The following is a 24651-nucleotide window of genomic DNA, read 5'->3' as shown; positions in this document are numbered from 1 at the left end:
AAGGGTAATTAAGGTTGGTGATATTATTACATGTAATACTACCAGACTTGTAATGAGGCCCATAGTCTTCTCCGAGAAATTACGGACCATGTGTTTTTTTGTGCACTTAGGGCATGGGGGTACGAGCAGAGCATAAAGCCTGCTTTCACCTCCACCAGCAACTCCGTGCATGAAATCCAGATGCATCTCCACCCGCATTTAATTTTCTTTTGGGTGGAGATGCTGGAACCCGTATGGAATTTCCATGGTTTTTACAATTGCAAAAAACAGGCTGAATCCATAGGAAGTGTTGTAAATTCCATATACCATAGAAGGACATGGTGGGTGGCAGTCACAAATGTTTTTGATTGGATGTAAAACTACACAGAAGCCCAAATTGTCTGGATCTGCATGTAGAAAATACACACATTAACAAAATGATCAAAATGTAGCAAACAGAGTTACTTACCTGCAGGTTTATGTATAAGCATCCCTTTCGGTGCAATTTATGGGTCAAATCAAAATGCCCCATCTGTGTTCGGCAAACCTAAGTATATAAGATGTCACATGCCGAAGGTTTATGTTTGGCAGTTTTAGCATCCTCCACTAATATATTCAATTCAAATGTTACAATGTTTATCAAATAAAAGTTCTACTCATTTCATTGACCATAACATGTATTTTCTGGAACACGGTGTGCATGCATAGTACCTCGACATTTCTAACTTTCCCCCTTGCCTGTTTTACTGACTTTTTAATAGAAATATTGTTTGTTCCAGCTGAGAGGTCCTACTATCTCGGATTACTCACAATGAGACTGAACTGGATAGCCCAGCCCTTTAAGATGAGTAGCAATTACCCTGGAGATGGATGGGGATGCAGATTTGTATTCATACATCAATAATCGAAAGGACTCGGGTAGTTGGCAAAAGGAAGACTGTTTTAATATCAATTTTCTAAAACAGGGAGCATAACGAACATCAACGAATGTGCTCGATCCTCTTACTCAAACATTCTTAGTAAAACCTGAGATCTTATATAAGAAAAACTTGTATAAAATGACGTTAATCTACGTATGTACCAACATCATTCTACGTGGCAAACTACAAAAACCGACGAGTATGAGTGTTTGGCTCTGAGTGAACATCTAAGTATACAATCCATGCTAGTCAACAAAAGTGTGAATATGTGATTGGTTACTTAACATCAGGCGGGACAAGTAAGCCCTCCCCTAAAAATGACCACTATGAATGTCACTGAATACACAACGTCCCATTGGTTTATTCAACTATAGGACCCTTAATTACACAGTCCTCTACAATTGGTTGGCACTCTAACCTTCGTCAGTACTTTTCCATCTACGTGTAGCAGCATGCAGTCTAGCCATCCAGGTGCTGGTGAGCTTGCCTTAACCATTGCCTCCCACCAATTAGCATATCAGTCTATCATAACCTCAGTGGTCTACTGTCAGTTAGGCTTTGAAGCTCGCCCTTGAGAATGTTCTTAGCTCAAAGAAATATAGGGAGTGAGACGCATGGTCTGCCCTTGTGCGTAGGTGTGACCATTTTGTTCGTCCAACTTCATACTTCCATGTGACTAGCCTTTTGGTGCATTTAATACTATTCTTTTAATAAACATGTGATGTCTTCCTTGTTATGTTCATGCCTTCTGAACAGGAGATTTTGTTCATTAACACGTCTGCTGAGATTCACTTTGTAATTCAATTTGCTTTTTAACTGCAACATACGAGAAATGAGGTCTTCTTGCTACTGTCCAGCACTGCTATAATGTGTAGTGGAAACATCCATCCTTTACTTATCCATAGGTGTATATGTCGGCGCTTGCCACAATCTATTCACTATAAACTTAAAGCTAGCTTTCAAGATTATTTTGCCTGCTTGTGTATCTTTTGCAGCTGTACACATGTAAAATGACTCAATGTCTTCATCTGTTTCTGTGGCATAAGCTTCTTCACCTTGATCCCAAGATGTCACTTATCCTTGATACTTTCTTGATGCCTTAGGGAATATCTGCATTCACTGGTCTGTGCATCTCTTCTGGGTATGTCATCTCAGCTCTGCAGGATGTATACTTGCAATGGTTAGTGATGTTACCATTCGTCCTTGCTGTTTATTGGCTCTGCTTCTTCAGGGATTTAATTCAAATGGCCATCATATTTTCTTGTATGCAGGTATGGTTTTGTCAATGGGAACCTTGCCTCCAGGTGTCTCTTGGCTGTTGGTATTTTCATTGGTACCTCACAAAGTCCATACTCTGCTCTTTGTTGATTCAACTGTTCTGTATATGTCACATACTCTGGTTTACAAAACAGGTAAAAGGGTCGGAACGGTTGAGGTAGGGGTACTTGGCTGGCTCCTCCTCTACAGGAGGAAGTTGGCATTTCTGTCTCTGGATAACCCTATGGTTGGTTTCAGCATTAATCTAATTCTACCAGGTACAATTCTGCTGAAGCACAAAGATGTGCATATAAACCCATTGCAAAGTCGTGCAGCCAGACCTGTGGAACAGAGAATGGAATAGAATTGTTGTCATGTAGTGGCATTGCCCCGCTGTCCTGGAAATTATAGGGATGCAGTTAAGACTGGTTTATAAATAGTGTCACTCTTCCACAACTTTAATTACAAATACATGCAAAGGGCCTGCTCCAGTTTCATGTGAAACTCTGGTCAAGAGATCTTGGATAGGAAGGAAGACACTCATTCAAAGCCACTTTCTAAGAACCATTCTATTGGTGAAGCACTGTCTGCCGTGCGAAGAAACTGGACCTCCCTCTATCGAGGTGAAACCAAGACAAGGGAAGAGAGCGTTGTAAAGTGCCTTCTCTGTTCAGGGTGAAGAAGGCTGGCGTTTTCAAACGCTGACAAAGCTTTACCATCAGAAGTGTGCCTGGAAAGACGCAGTTTCGCAGGGCTTCCAAGAAATGTATTTTTTTGGTGACTTTTTCTGCTTTCTTCTGAACATGCCACTAGGAATGACACTTCACACGGTTTGACAGGGTATGGGGGCAGACCCTTAGATTGTAAAGGCAATCAGGAGGGTATATGTGTCTCAGCTTCCAATCACAGGGTTGCACACTTCCAATCAAATGTTTCCCACCCAATAAGTGTGGATTAAAAATGAATTCCAGACACCATTCAAACATCTGACTATAGAGTTCTTGTCATCGACATGTGAAGTATTGGCCGACATGTGATGCACCCTTTGCCATGGTAAGACTCTTGTTTATTTAGCGATTGACCTCTAGATGTTTTTTATTTTCTTTATTCCATCACTGATAGTCCTACTAAAAAACTAGCAAGGCCTCTCCATTCGCTCCATGCTGTCACGATGGAAAGGAAATGCACTGCCTATCTTAGAGGCCACTGTCCAAGCAGAGTCCATGGTGGCATGTGAGTGTAGGCAGATGCTTAGCCATGCTTCTACAAGGTCCATGCATATGGTGCTGGTAGTGAAGTAGTTTGGACTCCTGCTTCTGAAAAAGTTGCAGTAGGGAGAGCTGGGTTTGAATCCCACCTCCTCAACCATTATGAATTTACTTTATTTTTGTTGCTTTTATCCGTCAGAGAAGTACAAAATAACAAATAGGGCCTCATTACGACCCGGGCGGTAAGGGATTACCGGCACCGGTAAGGCCACCGGTACCAGTAATCCCTTACCACCCTATTACGAGTTCCCTTTGCGGGTACCAGCCGTTAAGGACGGGACCCGCTTAGGGACTTTAGAGGTAATAACGGTACCGCAATTTGCGGTACCATTATCACCGCCTTCCCCATTCCCATTGGGCCCTATGGGGGCTAAAATGGGAATGGGGAAGGGCCATGGTGAATGGGGAATTTACGCCCCGGCCAACCTTGGAATGGGGCGGTAATTGCTCCATTCACCATGGCAGAATCGGTAAGGTTTTGGAGGCAACCATGGCGCTAATAGCGCCATGGTTACCTCCAGGGTCGTAATGAGGCCCATAGTCTGTGTCCTCAATTGGTAAATGGGGGATAGTCCTTCCTTCTATCAAATAGCTCATCCACGGGTCATCTAGTAGAGACGTGGCACCCCTCGTTACCCATGCAATTTATTTTACAAAGCACTAATCATTAGTTCCTAAATGGTGACGGAACTGTGGATCAAGTCTTTCACCACAATCTCTTAAGTTTGTTTTCTTGAAAAAAATGATTCCATGTGATAATGTCCCTGCAAAAATGTCACCATGCAAGAATGGAGCTGTTTTTCTGCGGAGACATTATCATAGGGAACCTGCGGGGGACACCCCTGAAACCGCCAAATGTTTGTTTTGTTTTAAAGTGAGCGTGGGACACCCCCACAGCCCCCACACCCAATTCACCCCATATAGTGTCCCAATATATAATGTTTCCTGGTGACTATATTTAAGGTGACATTATAAACGGGGACAATATTACCTGATACCAAAAAAATGTGTTATATGTGATCCTTGTTGAATTGAAGACAACATTTTCTGTGGCGCCCAGGTTACAGCTTTGCGATGCCCGGACAAAGCTATGAAGACGAAGTGCCAAGCACCATCCACACTCCAGCCACCCCCTTTGTAGTACCAGGTATGTTCACGCCAAAATATTTGACTTATGAAGAACAGATAAACCAGCAGAGAGCCGCAGTAGGGCTCTGCCCAGTACCTATCAGAATAACAGAACCTATTGAAGTACCGACACCGAAGAAAACCTGGATAGTTAGGTACCCATTGAGAAAACCATATCTACAGGCAAGACAAAATAACGGCTGTCAGATTGGAATACCCGAAGAAGCCAAGAAGATGATAAAGAAAGACGAATGGTGACGTCATAAGAAATCGGACTGGTGCACATATAGAAAATATGCTGATTTAAGAATACTGACAAAGATACGAAATACCATGGATAAGTGACATCTTGAGCCTAAGGTGAAGAAGTTGATGTCAAGATGCAGAAACGTATGCCATATGCACGATGAAGATATTCAGTTAGTTTAAACGTGTACAGATACAAAAAACCGCAAGAAGCAAAGAAATCGGTAAGCTTGCTTATGCATAGTAGTAAATAGATTTTGGCAATCACCAACATATACATATATATACCTCAAAAGCACTTTATAGGTGAGAGTAAATCCACTACGCACATGAGCAGAATTGGACAAGGGTTACTAAAGGTCTCAAGAGGAAAGTGTTGCAGCAAACAAATTGAGAATTAAGACGGAGAGAAACCCAGCTGAAGGTAACCATGCCAAGAAGCCAAGGTCGTATTGGGCTGGAAAAGGCCGACAGTGGATACAATTAAAGAGAAAAAGAACAGAGTATCCTGTTAAGAAATGTCAAGATAAGCCACAGATGGTAGAAGACTGGCAGAATTAAAATCAAATACACGAAAATGCATGAAGAAGAGGCTGATTTCACAGTGTCCAAATCACGTGACAAGACAGGCAGGAAGGGATGAGACTTTCACACCTACGCATGGATCCCTGCCATACCCATACTCCTTAAACTTTCTCAGACCAAGAAGCAGACTCAAGGCCAAAGTACAAAGCAGTAATTGACACATGACCACTGAGGTGATGATTGATTGTAACATAATTGGAGGGAAACTGGGGTGCAGACAAACTCCCTGCACCTGGCTGGTCTTTCTGCATGCTGCTAGACATAAAGTATGAGTGGGGTTGATGCCAACCCAATCACAATGGACCATGTAATGTAGGTTCCTATAGTGAGTAGAACCAATTGGACGTCGTAATTTTAGTGACGTTTATAGTGACCATTTTGAAGGAAGGACTTAGTTGCCCCACTTGACATTGAGTATCCAATCCCCTCTCCCCGTTACCACATACAGTTATAGTACCTATGTTAAAGTTACCTTCCTATAACCAATCACGTTGCATGTTAGGTTTTTAAGATTGTGCGTCAGTGATGACGAATTTTTGATATAAATACTGTGTTTTTCTGAAATTAAGTGGAGTTGAAGCAAGAAGGAAGATCAAGCAGTCGCTGATGTTCATTGTACTCCCCATTTTTTGTGCTTGTCATTAAACAGACTCCCTTTGCCAAACTATTGAGTTGTCATAGTTATTTGATGCAAGAGTACGAATCTTCATCCCCATCTATCTCTAGGGTGATGCTACTCATCTTAAAGGGCTGTTTGGAGATCCCCAGTCAAGTGAGTCGGCTGGGGACCATCCAGTTCACTTGGTAGCAGAGATTAGATGGTTTGATTAAGTAAGATACTCATTGGCCGTTGACATAAGTAACTTCGGGTCCTCTGCAATATCACAAGTCCTTTGCCATCTGGCTGAAAGAACGAGATGCTCCCCGTAGATAGTGGTTAGTTTAATTGAAAACCCTGCAGGTTAGATGTGAAGGGACCTTTGCTTTCCCCAAGAACCCCTTCCACTTCTACGAGCACGGCAAGGCGGTAACAAAGGCGGTGATCCCGAGGGTCCGAAGAGGAAAAACATGTGAACAGTGAGTGAAAAACACTGAATGCTTTGGCAAAAAGTTGCATGCCTTAAAAACAACTAAAGGGAAGGTAACGGAGGGAGGTGGTACAAAAATAAAGACAGAGTAAGAGTATAATGTATATATAAGGGGAAAACATTAGCTTGAGGGTGAACAAGCAATATAGAGAGCTATCGCGAGTGGCCAAGATAAGAGTATATACGCCCAGTACCTAGGTTTTAAAGAGCGCTAGAAGAAGCCTTCATTTAAGGTCCTGAATTGATAGGATAATGTAGGAGACCAGATCGATTAAAGACGATCTGAAAGAAATGGGCTTAAATTCCATGTCGGAATACAAATTAGGGGTAGGATGCATCTGAGGAAGCAGATGGCATGACATATGTGTGGCCGGCTGAAGTGTGTTTGTCTGTTTTATGTGTTTTGGTAGATCTATGACATCATAAGGTCAAAAACTTTTTGCAAATAGCATGAAAATTGCACAATTGTAAAAATAAAATGTTGCATGGCATGGATTGATGGTTGTAGTTAACAAAAATAAAAGTGAAATTATTGTTGAAAAAACAGGATTGGAGCTTGCGACGATTGGTGCTCGCTCATATTGTTGATCTTGTTTGTGAAACGTAAAGCATAACAAAGTGTTATATAAGGAGAGGATAAACAGGTTAAGCATGGAAGACATTACCCCATTGATACACTTGTGCAAACAGCTGCCGTAGCATGCACCCAAGCTTAAACAGTACAGTGCAGAATGGGTTAAAGGGACCGCAAACAAAATGTTTATGCCATGGCCCCAACGTGGATCTCTATCTAAAATGGTCCTGCAGCACATGACGTCATATTTGCACTCCACGTAAACTGGCAAAAAGTTAGACAAAGGCCTAGCTAGTTTAGAACTTTGGAAAATGTACCAAGAGGAAAAGGAGGAGGAGCCACCCTTGAAACAAAAACCAAAGCTAATAAAGACGATGGATTATACCCACTGAGGGAACTTAAAGCAGCCATGGGATATAGCAACCCATCATATAAATCGCCTATGCAAAGTAGTGACGAAAGCCCAGAAAAGGATAGAGAAAGAGATATTGCCTCCAAAGTCCCGAAGGACAAGGAGAGACGCGAAAAGGAAAAAGGAGATCAAGCACAAGCAAGTACATCTCTAGATATGGGAAGAGAGGTAAAGAGATGCAAAGGAGATGAGGATAGGACTGATGAGATGGCACTCACACAGAACGAATGGATGGGAGGTCAGATTGATATGAGACATAGGGGAGTACAAGATGAATTAGAAAGGAAAGAAAAAAAAAGGAAAAACGATTAAGAGAAGAAGGGGCTAAGAAAAGAGATAGGCAGAAGCGAGAGCAGTTATATTGTGATGAGCAGGTCAGAAAACAGGAAAAGGCGGAAGAACAAAGAAAACGCGGTCACAAGCAGAGAACAGCTGATGATCAGGATAGAATAGAACAAAGGAGAATAGAAGAAGAAGAACAAAAAATGCGGGAGAAGAGAATAAAAAGACAAAGAGATGAGGAAAGTGATGGGCAAATGAACGAAGAGATACAAGGAAGCAAGAAGAATATAGGGTCAGAGAAGAAGCGAGGAAGCGTAGAGAATTTGATGATGACATAGAACGCAAGCGAAGACAGAGAGCATGGGATCTCGAATATCTGGAAAGAGAGGTTAAAAAACCTGATCCAGTAGTAGACTCAAAAGATATAGAAGAATTCTTTCCTGAGTACGATTCAGTACCAGGCACGTCTAGGGCAAATATAGAAGATGACTTCGGAGAGACAATCGATAGAATATACGATGAGATGGGGATAGAAAAGGAACCCCAAGGGAAAGGAGAAGATGAGTATCTTGAGAGCACTCTGAGGACGCCTCCCGAAGTAGCAGAAATAGAGAGCTGTCATTAGATAGGCTGACTCTAAATAGAAAGAAGAGGATGAGAGAAGTTGCACTAGTTGGGCACAGACAATATCGGACGCAGAAAGAGAAGAATGTGAAGAAAGAGAAGACAAGAGAAGACGCGAAAGACGCTTCGCTGGGGGAAGGGGGATAAGATGGTCAGATTCTAATGGGTCTGCACCTAGGGCATCAGGGTTAGCCATACAATTAGAACGGCATAAAGGAGTATAATACGGTCAGAGCGGGGTGTCTCCACCACCCTATGTGAGCAGATTAAGGACATTGCCAGGTAGACGGCGATGCAGGAATATTACCCCTGCGGTGGAAAGAAAAATTAGGAGAGAGGAAAAGGAATGTCAGGTGTCACAGTTCCCTTTACTAAAAAAAGGAGGAACGAGGCCACAATATATACCTTGGCCACAGATGGATAGAGAAAACCTGAAAAAAAAGCTTCCAGTGTTGACATTTGGAGCTGGAAAATGGATACATGAGTTCCAAAAAATTACGGGAGGGAACATGCTTGCTGTATGGGATATTAAGGGTCTTTTAATCACCATACTTTGTGATAGAGCTGACAAAGTGTGGGCACGTGCAGGTTACCCTGGGGTGACTACATTTAATACTGCGCATGATGGAGCGCTGTTTAACTATTGCAGAATCACGGTATGGAAAGTGCTTTGAGTGCTATACCCAGACACTTCTGCTATGGGAGCTATAATGACACGCAAGATGAAGGAGGGAGATGAACCGTTGCTTTACATCCAGAATTTGCAAGACGTGTGGATACTGGAAACGTGGGAATCTTGGGGGAAATCTATACCCGTGTTTTACCGTATATTATGCCAAGGGCTGACAGAACAGGTACAGAAGTAGCTCAAGAAATTGGTAGGGATTGAGGCTAAGCCATGGCTGACAATCGTGCACTATTACAGACTGCTGCAAGAGAAAAATCGCAAAAAGGATGCTGCACGAAAAGGTGAAGAGGCAAAATTAGTGCTGAAAAAATTATCGAAGTATGCCATTGAGGGGGCAATGATCACTAACACAGATGGATCAAGTACACAGCAGATCAATAATCAAAGGCAGTTTTCTCACAGCAATAACAGGTTTTACCCAAGAGGAAGAGCTTTCGAGGAAGATGATGGGAGAGTAATCAGGGAGGTTTTCAAAATAATCAAGGAGGATTTCAAAATATCTAAGGCGGAAACCAGAATACGCAAAATGGGCAAATAATCAGTCCACCGCCAACATGTTGGACTTGTGTGATGACAGGGCATCTAGCACCCACGTGCAGAAGTCAAGGAGTGGTGCAAATCGACCAATTCACAAGAAGAGGGATGTTGAATCCATCTGCGTTCTCGCAGCAGGGTGGAAATGGATATGTACAGAATCACACGGTGCAGCAGCAAGCGCCAAGAGTACAGCAAAGATTGCAACCACAGCAGGCGGTGACACATTTTCCACAGGGACAGTCTCAACAGTCGCCAATGCAACTGTTACAAACAGCAGGCACAGGACAGGAACTGAATTCTGGAATAGGAGATGCCACAAGTGACAGGGGAAATCCTTTCACTGAGAGTGGGACAAGATTATATATGGACTAGGAAAGCTCACTGGGAGACCTGAGGTGTTCTATCCTATCAGTGACACCAAACCCTCACGAGGAACCAAAGATAGATGTCTTTATAGGGGATAAGGAATATTCTTTCTTAGTTGACATGGGTGTGACATGCTCTTGTATACTTGAAGGCAGGTTTTCTTTGTCCGGCGATGCCATAAATACTCAGGGCTTCACAGGAGCAACAAGTCGTGTTACTTTTACAAAAGAACTTCCAGTTTCCATAGGAGAATGTTACATGAAAGTGCAACTGCTATATTCGAGGCAGACTCCGGTGAATATATTGGGACGAGACCTAATGACAAAGTTAAACATAACAATCTCATTCACAGAGAAAGGCATAGTATGTTCAACTCCAGGAATGCATTATTTAAATGTGTGCGAAATTATTAGAGCATATACAGGACGAATGGCTATGAGAGCTAGTCCATTACAACCCTAAATATTTGCATATGGAGTGCGTATATTAATGTCATGGCTACCAGGCCTTGCAGACAAAACAATGAGAACCCCCGATGAGTTTCTGTTCAGACCGAGAATACCTATGCATGAGGAAAAGGGACAAGTATTTCCCTTAACAATACAAGCAGCCATAGTGCAAGGAGAGATGGCGTTGTTTGATGGTTGCGATGATGAAGGCAGACAATGGTGTGCAGTAATCGCCTTTGGGGAAGGTTACAGATTGACTGACGTCACTGATGACGATCTATTTGAAGAGAAAATAGGTGAAGATGAGATGACAGCTGAGGTTAATCTCAGTTATTGGGTGAAAATGATCAAAAGAGAGGTGCCTCAGAGAATGATGCTGGCACAAAAACGTCCTGAATATTTTGATGACGACATGGCAAAAATGCCTGCCTCAGTATGGACTGCAGGCCCTTATGATGTAGGCTTACTGAAAGGAGTCAGAGAAGTGAAGATTAAATTGAAAGCAGGAGCAATATTACCAAAAGCACAATTGTATCCCATGTCTAGGGAGACAGGTGAAGGGATTTTTATTTTTATTTTATTTTATTTTTATTTTTTATTTTATTTTATTTGCATTTGTTAAGCGCACTTGCAGCCCATGAGGCATCGAGGCGCTGTTACAGAGGAAACACAAATTAAGATTAGATTTTTTTTCTTTGTCTTAGTTACGTATTTATAACGCGCTTAAACACTCGGAGGTTTCTAAGCGCGGACCCGGGGATCGAACCTGTTGTTGCTTTGTGTCGTCTTGCTTTTTTAAGACAATTTCTGCCATGAAGGAGCAGGGCATCTTAGTGACGTCAGAGTCATCATGCAATACTTTGGTTTATCCAATTAAAAAATCAAAGGGGGGGTCTTGCCATTAAATAGAAGATTTAAGATTCATTGACAAGATAGTAGAATCCGAGTTCCCTCTAGTCCCGAACCTGTCCACGATCCTATGTAATATACCCGTTGAAGCGAGGTACTTCACGGCGACTGACTTGAAAAATGCATTTTTCTCAATCCCATTGCACAAAGACTCACAAGATTTGACATCATTCACGTTCAGACAAGTTAGCCTGAAAATCACAAGGTTACCTCAACGATATTGTGTGTCTCTTTCGATTTTCAATAGAGTCCTGCAAATGGACCTAAGCAATATTGCATTAGAGAGTGTTGTCTTGCAATACGTGGATGATATTCTAATTTGCAGCACAACAGAGGAAAAGTGCAGACACGATTCTATTCAGCTATTAACTATACTGGCTGAGAAAGGATATAAAGTTGACAAGGAAAAGTTACAATATTGTCAACAAGAGGTGCTGTACATAGGCCAGCTGATCTCACATGAAGGGAAAAAGGTTACCCATGAAAGAGCTGAAGCCATTTCAAAAACAGCCACGCCACACACGATAAAACAAATGCAGATTTTTCTAGGATTATGTAATTATGTTAGGGCTTGGGTCTTTGACTACAGCTCTTATACCAGGCCCTTGTTACTAGCCTTAAAGAGAGCACACGCAACAAAAGAAAAAATGGTGTGGACCAAGACCATGGAAGAAGGGTTTGATGAACTAAAAAAGGCCATTTGCTCGGCACCGGTCTTAGGGATCCCCAATTATGCAGAGCAATTTTACCTGTTTTCACACACGAATGGCAGTGTTATGACAGCAGTACTCACACAGAAAACCACGCTGGGATACAAGCCCCTTACAGACTACACTGGGAATTTAGACCCAGTGATGAGGGGTCACTTCCTGTGCAAACAAAGTTTTGCTGCCGCAGTGTTCGCCATAGAAAAGGCTACAACCATTGTGATGGGGTGCCCAATGACGTTATTCGTTGAGCACGCATTATTTGCCATTTTAGAGAAACCAAAAGGCACATTGACATCTCAGAGAGCGTCTGCTTATGAAGTGGTCATATCAACTCCAACGATTAAAATAGTACAATGCAAAATAGTAAATCCAGCTATGTTTATAGCAGAGCCAGCCACTGAAGGAGAGCCAATACATGATTGCGCGAACTATGAAGAATTTTATGATGAGATTCCCAGAGTGAAAGAAAATGCATTGGCTGAAGGAGAAATTGTCTTCATTGATGGTTATTCGAGGATCGATCAAAATGATGGACAGAGATATACAGGTGCCACTGTGGTGAATCACACGGCAAATGGGGAATTGCGAGTACTCATTAGTGCACCATTACCCCCACATTATTCAGCACAAGCTGCAGAATTATTGGTGATGATACTCGCGCTCTCGATTAATGCAGACTAGGAAGTGACGGTGTACAGTGACTCCGCCTATGTGACGTCGACAGTGCATGCAGGCCTGGCGTGCTCGAAAAGGAGGGGCTACCTCAGAGCAAATGGCATGCCAGTACAGCACGCAGCCTTATTGGACAGACTCTTTAAGGCACTACAACTCCCAGTGGGCATAGCAGTCGTGAATTGCCCAGCCCACACATAAGAGACAGATTTTATCAAGCAGCAGACACTGATTTATGTGGAAATCAAGCAGCAGACACTGAAGCCAAGCGTGTGGCAACCAAAGACGAAATAATAATGAATGTGGAAATATTTGATATGCATGAGAGAATGATTGTTGCACGAAGTGAGCCGGAAAGCTATAGCAATATGGAAAAAACTCAGTTAATGGAGCTCCAAGCAGCAGCACCACAGGAAGAGAAGAACCTATGGAAGTGACAAGGGTGTTCTTTAAACCCCTCTGAGAGTTTATGGTGACAAGACAGCACTTGTAAACCGGTGATGCCTATGGCCTTATTGAAAATAGTACTGGAACAATTATACTATCCAGCGCACATGACAAAGGAGAATCTAGCAGCAACAATTAGTGAAGACTGGTTTATACCGAACTTGGCAGAACACGTTGCATTGTTTATGGTAAACTGTATAATCTGTCAGCAGTTCACAGCTGGGCATACACTACGTGTGATTAGAGGAGTTATCCCAAGGCCTAATGGGCCTTTTCAGCACTTGCATATCGATTGTGTCGATATGATTCAAGCATACAACGGGTACAGGTATCTAATTGTTGTGGGATGTCCATTCTCTAGATGGATAGGAGCATGACCATGTACACACCCAGACTCTACCTGGGCAGACAAATTCCTGGTGAGGGAGGTGTTTCGCAGAGGGGTAGTGTGTGAAGTGATGAGGTCAGACAATGGTCCTCATTTTGTTGATGCAGTATTTGAACAGATTAGCTTGTTGCTTGGTATAAAGCAAAAGTTTTCTTCGGCATATCATCCTCAAGGGAATGGGATATGCAAGAAGCTCAGTGGCTTGTTAAAGGAAAGGATAGCCAAATTGAAGCTTACTCTGAAGAAGGGATGGCTGCACTTTATGCACTCGGAAACCAGCCTGGTTCTGACCACCATCTCACGCCGCACAAAATCGTGATGGGCAGAAGGATGCGAGCGCCATTACCACCTCGAAATAGAGCTAGATGTGATGATCAGCCAATGGAAGTGTTAGGATTGGAAATGCAAAAATACTTGAATTGCATGACATCTTGTCTTACTGTAATTTCAGGACAGCTGCAGTGACGACAAGAAGAGTGCAGGGCAGTACAGAACGCAGAAGGAGATGCTGCAACAGACAAAGTTTCAGAATTACGTGTTCCTCCAATATTCCCTGGGGACACGGTCTTGGTAAGAAATCACACACAAAAGAAAGTGGGACAAACCAAGGTTCAACTGCCCATTTAGAGTGGAGGACGTCACACCCTCTGCAGTCAAGTTACAGGGAAGAAGAGCTTGGGTCTTCTTGGGCAACATCAAGCCATACATCAGAGAAATCCCTGTGCCTGAACCCCACCGCAAAGAGACTAAAGACAACAGGGAAGAACCACAGCACGTGCATACAAGATCCATGACGAGGAAAAAGGACGCATGACCAGCCAAGCAAAAGACAAAGAACTTTTGTGCAAAGCTGTGGCTTAGTTCTGGACACTTCCTTGAGCAAAATAAGTGAAGAAGGACATACAAACACGGACACTCTGTGCATCCTAGTTGCAGGGTGAAGGAGAAGAACTGCATGTAAAAAGCCACAAAAATAGCTTGTTGACTTTGAACTTTGGACTGAGGCACACTGAAGCCTTGATAAGAAAAGATATGCCAAATTATGATCGAGGATGCATCAATTGGAAGAGAATACAGTATCCTGAGTCTTTCAACACAAAATCCCTGTTTGGACTCACTTATGGCATCATGCAATAGTGACCTCACCAAAGACATTCTGATCTATTTTGAGTTAGCATTGAGGTCATACCCGTCGTTGGTGGGAAGGCTCACGAACATAACAGAATTTCTTCAAGATCCTGAAAACGAAAATACAATAAGGAGGCTGCTCTCAGTAATTGCAGAACAGTTTCTTTTACTTCCGGAGTACAGCGAAGACAAGACAAATGTCCCTATCACAAGAGAATAGCAGACTGGCCAGTAATGTATTTTTCTGATTAATTAAAGACTTTCCAGAACTTGTGGGGAGACATGCCAATGTCGACGTCCCCACTTTCATCAGAGATCCAGCGACCACTACACATCTGAGTATGCTCCTGCATGGTATCGTAATGCAGGTCGAACTTTCTAGTCAGCATCAGAATCACAGGAGAAGAGTGTAAACTTTCCTTCGACGGACAGATCGTGAAGGTGTTGCCAAAGACTTCACTTTTATTTATACTGACAAAGAACCAACATGTCATCTGGAGTGAAACAAATTAGAGGCATAGGGCCTCATTACACAGATGGCAGTAAGGGTTTACCGGTACCGGTAAGGGTACCAGTGCCGGTAAACCCTTACCGCCTTACTACGAGGTCCCTTTGTGGGACCCTACCTTAACGGCTGGTTTTACCAGCCGTTAAGGACGGGACCCGCAAAGGGACCTTGGAGGTAATTACGGTACCGCAATTTGTGGTATCGTAATTACCGCCTTCCCCATTCCCATTGAGCCCTATGGGGGCAAAAATGGGAATGAGGAAGTGCCATGGTGAATGGGGAATGACCACCCCCACACACCTTGGAATAGGGCGGTAATTCCGCCATTCACCATGGCGGACTCAGTAAAATACCTGCGGCAACCATGGTGCTAATAGCGCCATGGTTATCGCCATCCGTGTAATGAGGCACATAGACTGGGAATTGGTTTACATGGAGCATGCAAATTAAGACATATTGAACTTATTGCCTCATTTGTAACTTTCGTTCATAGAAAAATAACTGTTTCCAGAGACAAGAGACAGTCTATTATTCGGACAAAGAGAATAATCAGTCCAGTACTCGTGACCTGCAAGCAGAGACAGCAAAATCCAGATAAAGGTGCAATGTTTAGCATTTATTAAAGAATTAGTTTTGCTTCCTTAGATGATAGAGATGGGAAACCAGAACAGCAACGTTGTCCTCCCTCATGAGGAGATACATTCACATTGGCCCAGGAACAAGTGCTGCAAATTGACTTATAAATGTATCATTTACACGTGCATTATGTTCATTAGCATATTACTGTCATTAACGATTAGAACTGCGTTTTTCATCAGTGCACAAAGCTTTCAGATTTGTGCACCCACCTAATGATGTACGCATGAAACTTACAAAGATACCCAGACCTTCCATAGTCATTCCAGTTGCTAGAAATAATGATAGAGTGACAGAGCTTGAGATGGATGTGATAAACAATGACACACACAAGACACTTGTGGTAACAAATGAATTGAAACGCCGGAGACAGGGTCGGCAAAGTAAACACGAGAAGGGGTTGATGAAAGGTACACTTACACAAATAATGTGTATATACCCACCTGGTCTAGTGTCAATGACTTCAGAATTACATTCCAGAAAATGGGGAGAGTTTGGTCAGAGCTCAACAAGAAGCTTTTTTCCAAACGGTGTTATAAGACACATGGAAAAGGAACTGTTAAGGAGACAAAAGACTCTAGAGAATCAATGAATAGAGACAGCACAGACGAGCACGCCTGATCCAGTGATGAAAGGGTCAAGCTTAAGTCCTGCAATACAATCACGTGCAGAGATAATAGCAGAATCAATATCGATGTTCATAAACAAAGCCAAAAAGAGACACGAGGATACAGAAAGACTTACCAGACTTTATCCTACAAGAATAATACATGTGGACACGCCCAGATCATTGATGGAGATCCCTGAGAATCCTACAGCAAAAAGAAGCTATACGGATGTGTTCAAAGATGTGGTTTTAGCAAACTACAGAAAGACTTTGAGAATCAGAAGAAGCATACAAAGAAGACAATAACTAATTGAACGATTACCTGGACAGCACAACACACTTGGGAAATAACATATGGTACCAACATATGAAGGAAGTTGGAAGACGAACTTCAGAGGAAGAATGCTTTGTTTGTGTACTCCTACCCTACAGCATGGGGAAGTCAGAAATCTTCGTAGCTGTTGAGATAGATGTCATAATAGCACACTGCCTATCACATTTAGCAATGTGCACGACCAGAGGCCAGTTCATGGGAAGTGATGCTTTACTCAAATGGGCAACTGAAGCAACTGACCCAGATGAAGATGATTATGTCCAAGACATAAAGACGAGAAAAAATGGCAAAACAAAGAACATTGTGATCAGATATGAGAAGCCTGGAGTTAAAGGAGCGGTGATCAGAAGAGAAACCAACAAAAAGCTGATCGTCAAAGGGAAATCAGGGAAATCTACAGAAGAAACTCGAAGATGGAAGGACAGAGGTCAAATGCATATTTGGGGAACAGTCCTTTCTCCAGAAGAATGGGAGAAAGGAGTGGTGATCTGCAGAGCATGGATGATCATTGGATACCATAAAGAAACAAGTGAAAACACACAAACAATATGCAAACCATTATGGCCGCGACTTGCAAGACTGCTAACATGGGTCGAAGACAGAGAAGGACCCTTGCAGATAGTGCCATTGGAGAATTCCAAATTATGCTTCAGAAACAATGTTACAAGAAAAATGGGAGAAAATCAGAACTGTGGACGAATCTTCGATGCTACAGGAATGATGCATGGAACAGCAGTGATAATGGATCATTATTGGCATGTGGATCCAAAGCATATATCAGATTGCCGAAGTATTGGGGAGGTATATGTACATTGGTGAATGTCCATGTTCCAGCATTGGTGATTCCAAGAAGTGATCTGAATATTGACAGTTTCCCAAAAGCAGATGCTCAACTGACGAAGAAGAGATCTATAGAACCGATAAGCCGAATGAAGAGAGAAAACTACTTCTCTGCCAAATCGATAGAAGCCTTTGATGCAATCCCATATGAACATAGGTTGTTCAGCTTAACCTCATCAGTGTTCACGACAATCCTGATGCCAAGAATTCAGCTTGGAGCAAATACTAAATGGTTTCAGATAACCAGATGGGAGTTACCGCAGACAATCAACAAAACGATAAAGGGATTTAATGAAATTAAGGAAGAGTTAAGACCGATTCGACTAATGGCGCTCCAGAACAGATATGTCCTAGACATGATCACAGCTATGGATGGAGGTATTTGTGCAAAAATCAGAGAATCATGTTGCACATTCATACTGTCACACGATGATGAAAATGGAACCTTAACAGAAGCCATAGGTATGCTGACAAAACTACAGAATCAGATTATAGATGAAGTTGATGAAGTTGAGGTGACAGTTGGTTTGGATGACTACTTTCATGGGTTCCACAATGGATGGCAGATGCATTCAAGTTCCTAGGAGCCCTGTTGGTGATGATATTGCTTGGATTCTCTGTTATCAAGCTAATAATCTCTCAGTGCCAGAAAACTGCAAAAAAGGCCATAGGGATGAAAATCATGATTGATGTCGAGTCAGGATGGAAGCCCAAGGACCTGACTGACGAAGAGATAAGAGGCTTTGTGAAGACCAGCATTTATGCACCAGAAGGAACAAAGTTCCGGTATCCGAAGAAACATAGAAATATGTGGGTAAATGGATCTATTGCAATCCAAGTGGAGAATGTCAACTAATGACATGGAACAAAGATGAGCATGTAAGAACAGCAGGATGCTTGAAGGGAGTCATAAAGATATGGACCCCAAAGAAACATTTTGTCAGACCTAGATGTCTAGATCCAGAGGATGAAATCAAAGTGAATGCAAAGAAAGAAGTGAGAGTGGTCGATGAATCGCCCAGAGGGGGTAGTGAAGCAGAAGTGCCAAGCACCATCCACACTCCAGCCGCCCCCTTCGTAGTACTAGGTAGGTTCACGCCAAAATATGTGACGTGGGAAGAACAGATAAACCAGCAGAGGGCCACAGTTGGGCTCTGCCCAGTACCTATCAGAGTAACAGAACCTATTTAAGTACCGACATGTAAGAAATCCTGAACAGTAAGATACCCATTGAGAAAACCAGATCTCCAGGCAAGACAAAATGACGGTTGTCAAAATGGAAGAAGCCAAGAAGATAATAAAGGAAGACGAATGGTGACGTCATAAGAAATCGGACTAACGCACATGTAGAAGATATACTGACCTAAAAATACTGACAAAGAGACGAAATACCATGGATAAGTGACATCATAAGCCTAAGGTGGAGAAGTTGATGTCAAGATGCATAAACTTGTGCCATATGCAGGATGAAGATATTCAGTTAGTTTAAACGTGTACAGATGCAATAAACCGCAAGAAACAAAGAAATCATTAAGCTTGCTTATGCTTAGTAGTAACTAGATTGCGACAAGTGCCAACACATACATATATATATATATAACTCAAAAGCACTTTATAGATGAGAGTAAATCCACTATGCACATGAGCAGAATTGAACAAGGGTTACTAAAGGTCTCAAGAGGAGAGTGCTATAGCGAACAAATCGAGAATTAAGACGGAGAGAAACCCAGCTGATGGTAACCATGTCAAGAAGCCAAGGTCGTATCGGGCTCGAAAAGGCCAACAGTGGATACAATTAAAGAGAAAAAGAACAGAGTATCCTGTTCAGAAAGGTCAAGATAAGCCACAGATGGTAGAAGACTGGCAGAATTAAAATCAAATACACGAAAATGCATGAAGAAGAGGCCGATTTCACAGTGTCCAAATCACGTGACAAGACAGGCAGGAAGGGATGAGACTTTCACACCTACGCATGGATCCCTGCCATACCCATACTCCTTAACTTTCTCAGACCAAGAAGCAGACTCGAGGCCAAACTACAAAGCAGTAATTGACACATGACCACTGAGGTGTTGTTTGATTGTAACATAATTGGAGGGAAGCTGGGGTTCAGGCAAACCCCCTGCACCTGGCTGGTTGTTCTGCATGCTGCTAGATATAAGTGGAAAAGTATGAGTGGGGTTGATTCCAACCCAATCACAATGGACCATGTAATCTAGGGTCCTATAGTGAGCAGAACCAATGGGATGTCATACTTTTAGTGAAGTTTATAGTGGCCATTTTGAAGGAAGGGCTTAGTTGCCCCACCTGACATTGAGTATCCAATGCCCTCTCCCCGTTACCACATATTTATAGTACCTATGTTAAAATTACCTTCCTATAACCAATCACGTTGCATGTTATGTTTTTAAGATTGCGTGTCAGTGATGAGGAGTTTCTTATATAAATGCTGTGTTTTTTTCTGAAATTAAGTGCAGTTGACGCAAGAAGGAAGATCAAGCGGTTGCTGATGTTCCTTGTACTCCCCGTTTTTTGTCCTTATCATTAAACTGACTCCCTTCTCCAAACTATTGAGTTGTCATAGTTATTAAATGCAAGAGTACGAATCTGCATCCCTATCTATCTCGAGCGTGCTGCTACTCATCTTAAAGGGCTGTTTGGAGATCCCCAGTCAAGTGTGTCGGCTTGGGACCATCCAGTTCAGCTATAATTTCCATCTGCAATTCTCTGGTTAATTAAGCATCTGCATAGCAATAACCCTGCCACTGTGAGATAGGGTACGCAGGAGACATCATAAGTGCTTTACCAGTAGCGAAAGGAGTGAGGAGAACTTGCACTGCAGTTATTCTCACTGTTTAATAACAAAATACATTGAAAGAACCCTGTTTGGATTTCACTATTAAATACAATGTAAAAATGACAATAAAACCACAATTACAAACCATAATTCCTAAAACTGTGAGTGATATCTTAAACTACCCCACTAACCGAAATATACATAACTACATTTTGTAAAAGAGAATCAGTTCTCCATACGGAGGTGGCCAGGTTTATAAATTACAAGTGTCCTCATAAAACCTTATCGATAGAAGTTTCCATTCCATTGTGCTATCATGCATGCCTAAAATCAGATTTAAATTATCAGCTCTTTTCTATGAAGGTGCAGCCAAATATGTATCTTTCTTAGCTCAGTGTACGCCATGCAAAAAAACAAGACTTGGGCCAAAACATCAGTACTTCTAATTCCGCAATCACATTTCCTTCCTCCTTTGGACCCATTCCAGCAGCAGGACCTGCAATATATCCCGATAACATTTAATCCCATACTGGTGATTAATCTTATCATATATGAGGATCTCACATTCATAAAATAAGCCTTGGTCGCCACTGGTTTCTTTATCAGCCTTCACGTTGTTAAAGATGTTAACCTAGTTCCAGGAAAGCTGTCATCTACCATCCAATCTGCTTCTACCGAGATTGTGATTCTTCACTTGAGATATTTCCAGGGGTATTGAACCAGAAAGGCCAGAATATCTGAAATCTCCCACCTTTTGCCCAATGTGCAAATGTGCTGCAAGAAGGGGGACTTGTTCATCCTGCAGCTATCAGCAATACCACTATACGGTTCAGGTCATGGGCCAGTTGCAAGTGGCAGGCAGGGTTGTTCTAGAGATGGGAAAAAGGAAAGTCATTGGGACAATACGGCAGAGGAACAGTCGCTTGGCCATCTGGCTGTGGGTGTCCATTCACAGTGATGATGATGCAGAAGAGGAGGCCCAAAAAGGACCAGTACTGGAAAGGAAGGTGTTTCAGAATGAGGTGACTGGCAGTGGGGAGACTTGGCACACATGGCACACAGAAGGAAAAGGGTGGAGGTAGGAGAGTGCAAGGGTGAAGGAGAGGCAGAGAGGAGCATGGAAACAAAGGCAAAGGTAGTAATTTATGTGGGACATTACATTTTGAGGGTAATCAGGATTCATGGCTACACTGGTTCATATTGCCCAGAACTCCTGGATCCTGACTGGCTCTTAGGATTCCAATACTCCACCCAGGTAGCTAATTAAAATAATTACTCATCTCTCCAATACAATATTCTTTTATAAATTAATTATCCCTGGAGGTTAGTGTCCCTACCAGTGGTATACCTTCTTCCAAACTAGAAGCAGACATTGGAGTACAATGAGGCCCATATAACCCAGTCCTTAAAAACCTAATTTGAATATTTTCCAGGTTGCCCACACCCAAAGAGCCCATCTTATCCTCGAAACGTCTATGCATTTTAAAAGCATCTGAGCCCATAAGAATAAAATTAAGTCCAAGGAGTCCCCCAAAACATTGGCCAACATTTGTATTGGTTCTTGACTTGCATGCTGACCACAGATTAAATCATGTTAACAGTTCATTGCCTCTAACTGTACATCATCCAATAGCCACTTGAACTTGATCAGTGTTTTACCAAAGGCAGCCACCTTGCTATTTCCCAAATTCAGGTGCAGTTTAAGCATTTTCAAATAGTCCCTGACAGCAGCAAGATGTTTCTGAAGCCCAAGTAAATTTACCAACATTGAATTATCTGCATATACCAATGGACAATATGTCATGCAATTCCAACTAGAGGGTCATATTTATTTGCTACTAAACAGGTTTCAATATCAGACACAGGTAAATATTAACAATATAGTAAAGGCAGTTTCCAGGCTTAACCTGGATCCCCCATCACTGAAGGGGGTTACAACAGCATTCTCCTCATTCTGGATGATGCCCTGCTAATTGCTAAAACCCCTCTGACATTAGAGATGATGTTGAACAGATTCCACGTTTTCCAGACACCAAGTGCATCCTCATTACTCTACGTGCAAGGTGTTATGTCCATCACTAAAACTATGGGATTAGAGTACATATGGAACAACCCTGCGAATATTACAGAGGATATCCCAAAAGCTGTGAGATTATCTTTTGAGGAATGCTCTATTATTTGTAGAGCTGATTTCGGTGTCAAAAACATGCTGGCTAAAGAAATGTCATTTCGGGCTTATGGATTTTTTGGATGAAATTAAGCTACTTATTAAACCTTTGTTTTTCAGGTTGCATATGGGTGCACCACCTTTGGTCACATTTAAATGTTTTTATTAGTAATGTTTTTTTGGTTTAAAAGTTAAAAAAAATGTTTTACATACATTAAACCTTTAACATATGACATATATCAGATGTGGCTCCTCCATCATCTATTCAACACCAAAAAAAAAATAAGAATAATAATCCAATAAATTACATTAAAAATAACCCAGCCCTCTCTAAGTGGGGATTCATTACTTCTTTAAACACATTTAAATTGAACCTGGATGACAGAAAGATAAGGGAAAGTACCAGAGGAAGTTCATTTTCTTAAATTTCATTTTCCTCCATCACCATTTCCCCTGCTTTTTTTAACACAAACTCCACCATCTTCATGGCTGCAATGACAAGGCTGGTTCGTTCTCCCAAGAGGATCAACTCCCACCTTTGGGCCGGCCCCAATAGCTCAAAAACATTTTGCTGCCCTTCTAGGAATTTACACCTCACTTCCTTTAGTGCCTTAAAAGCAGTCACTAGGTCGAAAAGGGTTTCTGCACTTTCCTGCTCATTGCAAAACCTGTATTCGGCATTCATTACCCATTGTACTTCCCTAGTGTTGAGGATATTCAATCTGCACCTGAGAAGAAGATCTTGGTATACCAGAGACAGGAATTTTTTCAGGTATACTGAAAGACAGTTTTATCCTTTTTGCTCAAGGTCAAGGGGCTGTCTCAATTTCCCCAGACTTCATTTCTCCACCGCTGTTTCCCAATCAAGAGACTGGAACTTCTTTTTAACTTTTACCGGATTTGATTCCAATTCGCCAATTTTAATCCCCTTACTATCCAGAATCATTTCCACTTTTGTTTGCCATTGGGTTACATATCGATTCTCTCTTTCCTTGTTCAAATCAAAAATAGCAAAGAGAATAACTGTGTGTTCATATGTGCACTTTCTATATAGTGCTATTGTCTTCCAAAGGACCAGAGATTCAAGCGACTGTAATGTCAGTTCATGTCTGATTGAAGACATAGACAGTGCATTTGGGAGTTTTAATACTTGTTTCCAAAAATAGGTTTCCAGCCTCTCCCAGATTTGCCAAGGCAGTTGTAACACAGCCTCTGCCCCACAGGTAAGGATTTGGGCGACCTTTTGTTTGTAAAATGAGACAATCGGCACCACAGAGAACTTCCCATATCGACGGTGCAAAGCCCTTCCCTGATTGGCCAATGAGATTAACCTAGACCTTAAATGGTCGTACTGTCCTTTTTCATCCAGGTTTCGATTTACTAAAACCCCTAGGTATATTATGGAATTCACTATTTCAAGCGGTTTTCCACCCACTCTCCATGTGAAACCACAATCTATCTTTTTGCGGGCCGACTTCATTGTCACTATCTTGGATTTTGCCACATTGACCTTCATGCCATTTTCTGCTAGATATTTTTCCAATGTCCCAATCCGTTGCTGAAGGCCAATTGGCGTCAAATCCAGAAAGACCAAGTCATACCCAAATAGAATCCAGGGCACTTGCACCTGGTTTATTTTTTGGGGGAAAGCTAACACATTTTTCTGAGAATCGCTCAGGTCAGTGATGTAAAGAAAGAATAGTAAGGTAGCTAGGGCACACCCTTATTTTAGCCTGCGGAAGGTCAGGATCTTCCTGGTAAGAAGACCTTTCTCTGAGAGACGAATCTTTACCAGGTGTTGGAATACAAAGCCTTGTCGACGGGGCATTGCCAAGCTCGAAGCTTGGACCATATCTTTTCTCTAATGACACAGTTGAAAGCCTGTTATAGGTCCATGAACGCTAAGTATAAGCAGGTTTTAGTGTCCAAAGCTTTCTCTTTAAGGATATTAATAATAAAGAGGTTGAGTGGAGTCCCAAATCCCTTGGCAAATCATGTTTGTCTCGGCCCCCTTCTGATGGCCGATGCCTTTAAGTCTCTTAGTAAAACTGTTGCAAACAGTTTCCCCACTGAATCTAAGAGTGCGATAGGGCGGTAGTTCTTGG

Source organism: Ambystoma mexicanum, chromosome 7q (genome assembly GCF_040938575.1).
Source record: "Ambystoma mexicanum isolate Mex_15411 chromosome 7q, UKY_AmexF1_1, whole genome shotgun sequence".
Taxonomy (NCBI): domain Eukaryota; kingdom Metazoa; phylum Chordata; class Amphibia; order Caudata; family Ambystomatidae; genus Ambystoma; species Ambystoma mexicanum.
This window is presented reverse-complemented; position numbering follows the sequence as displayed.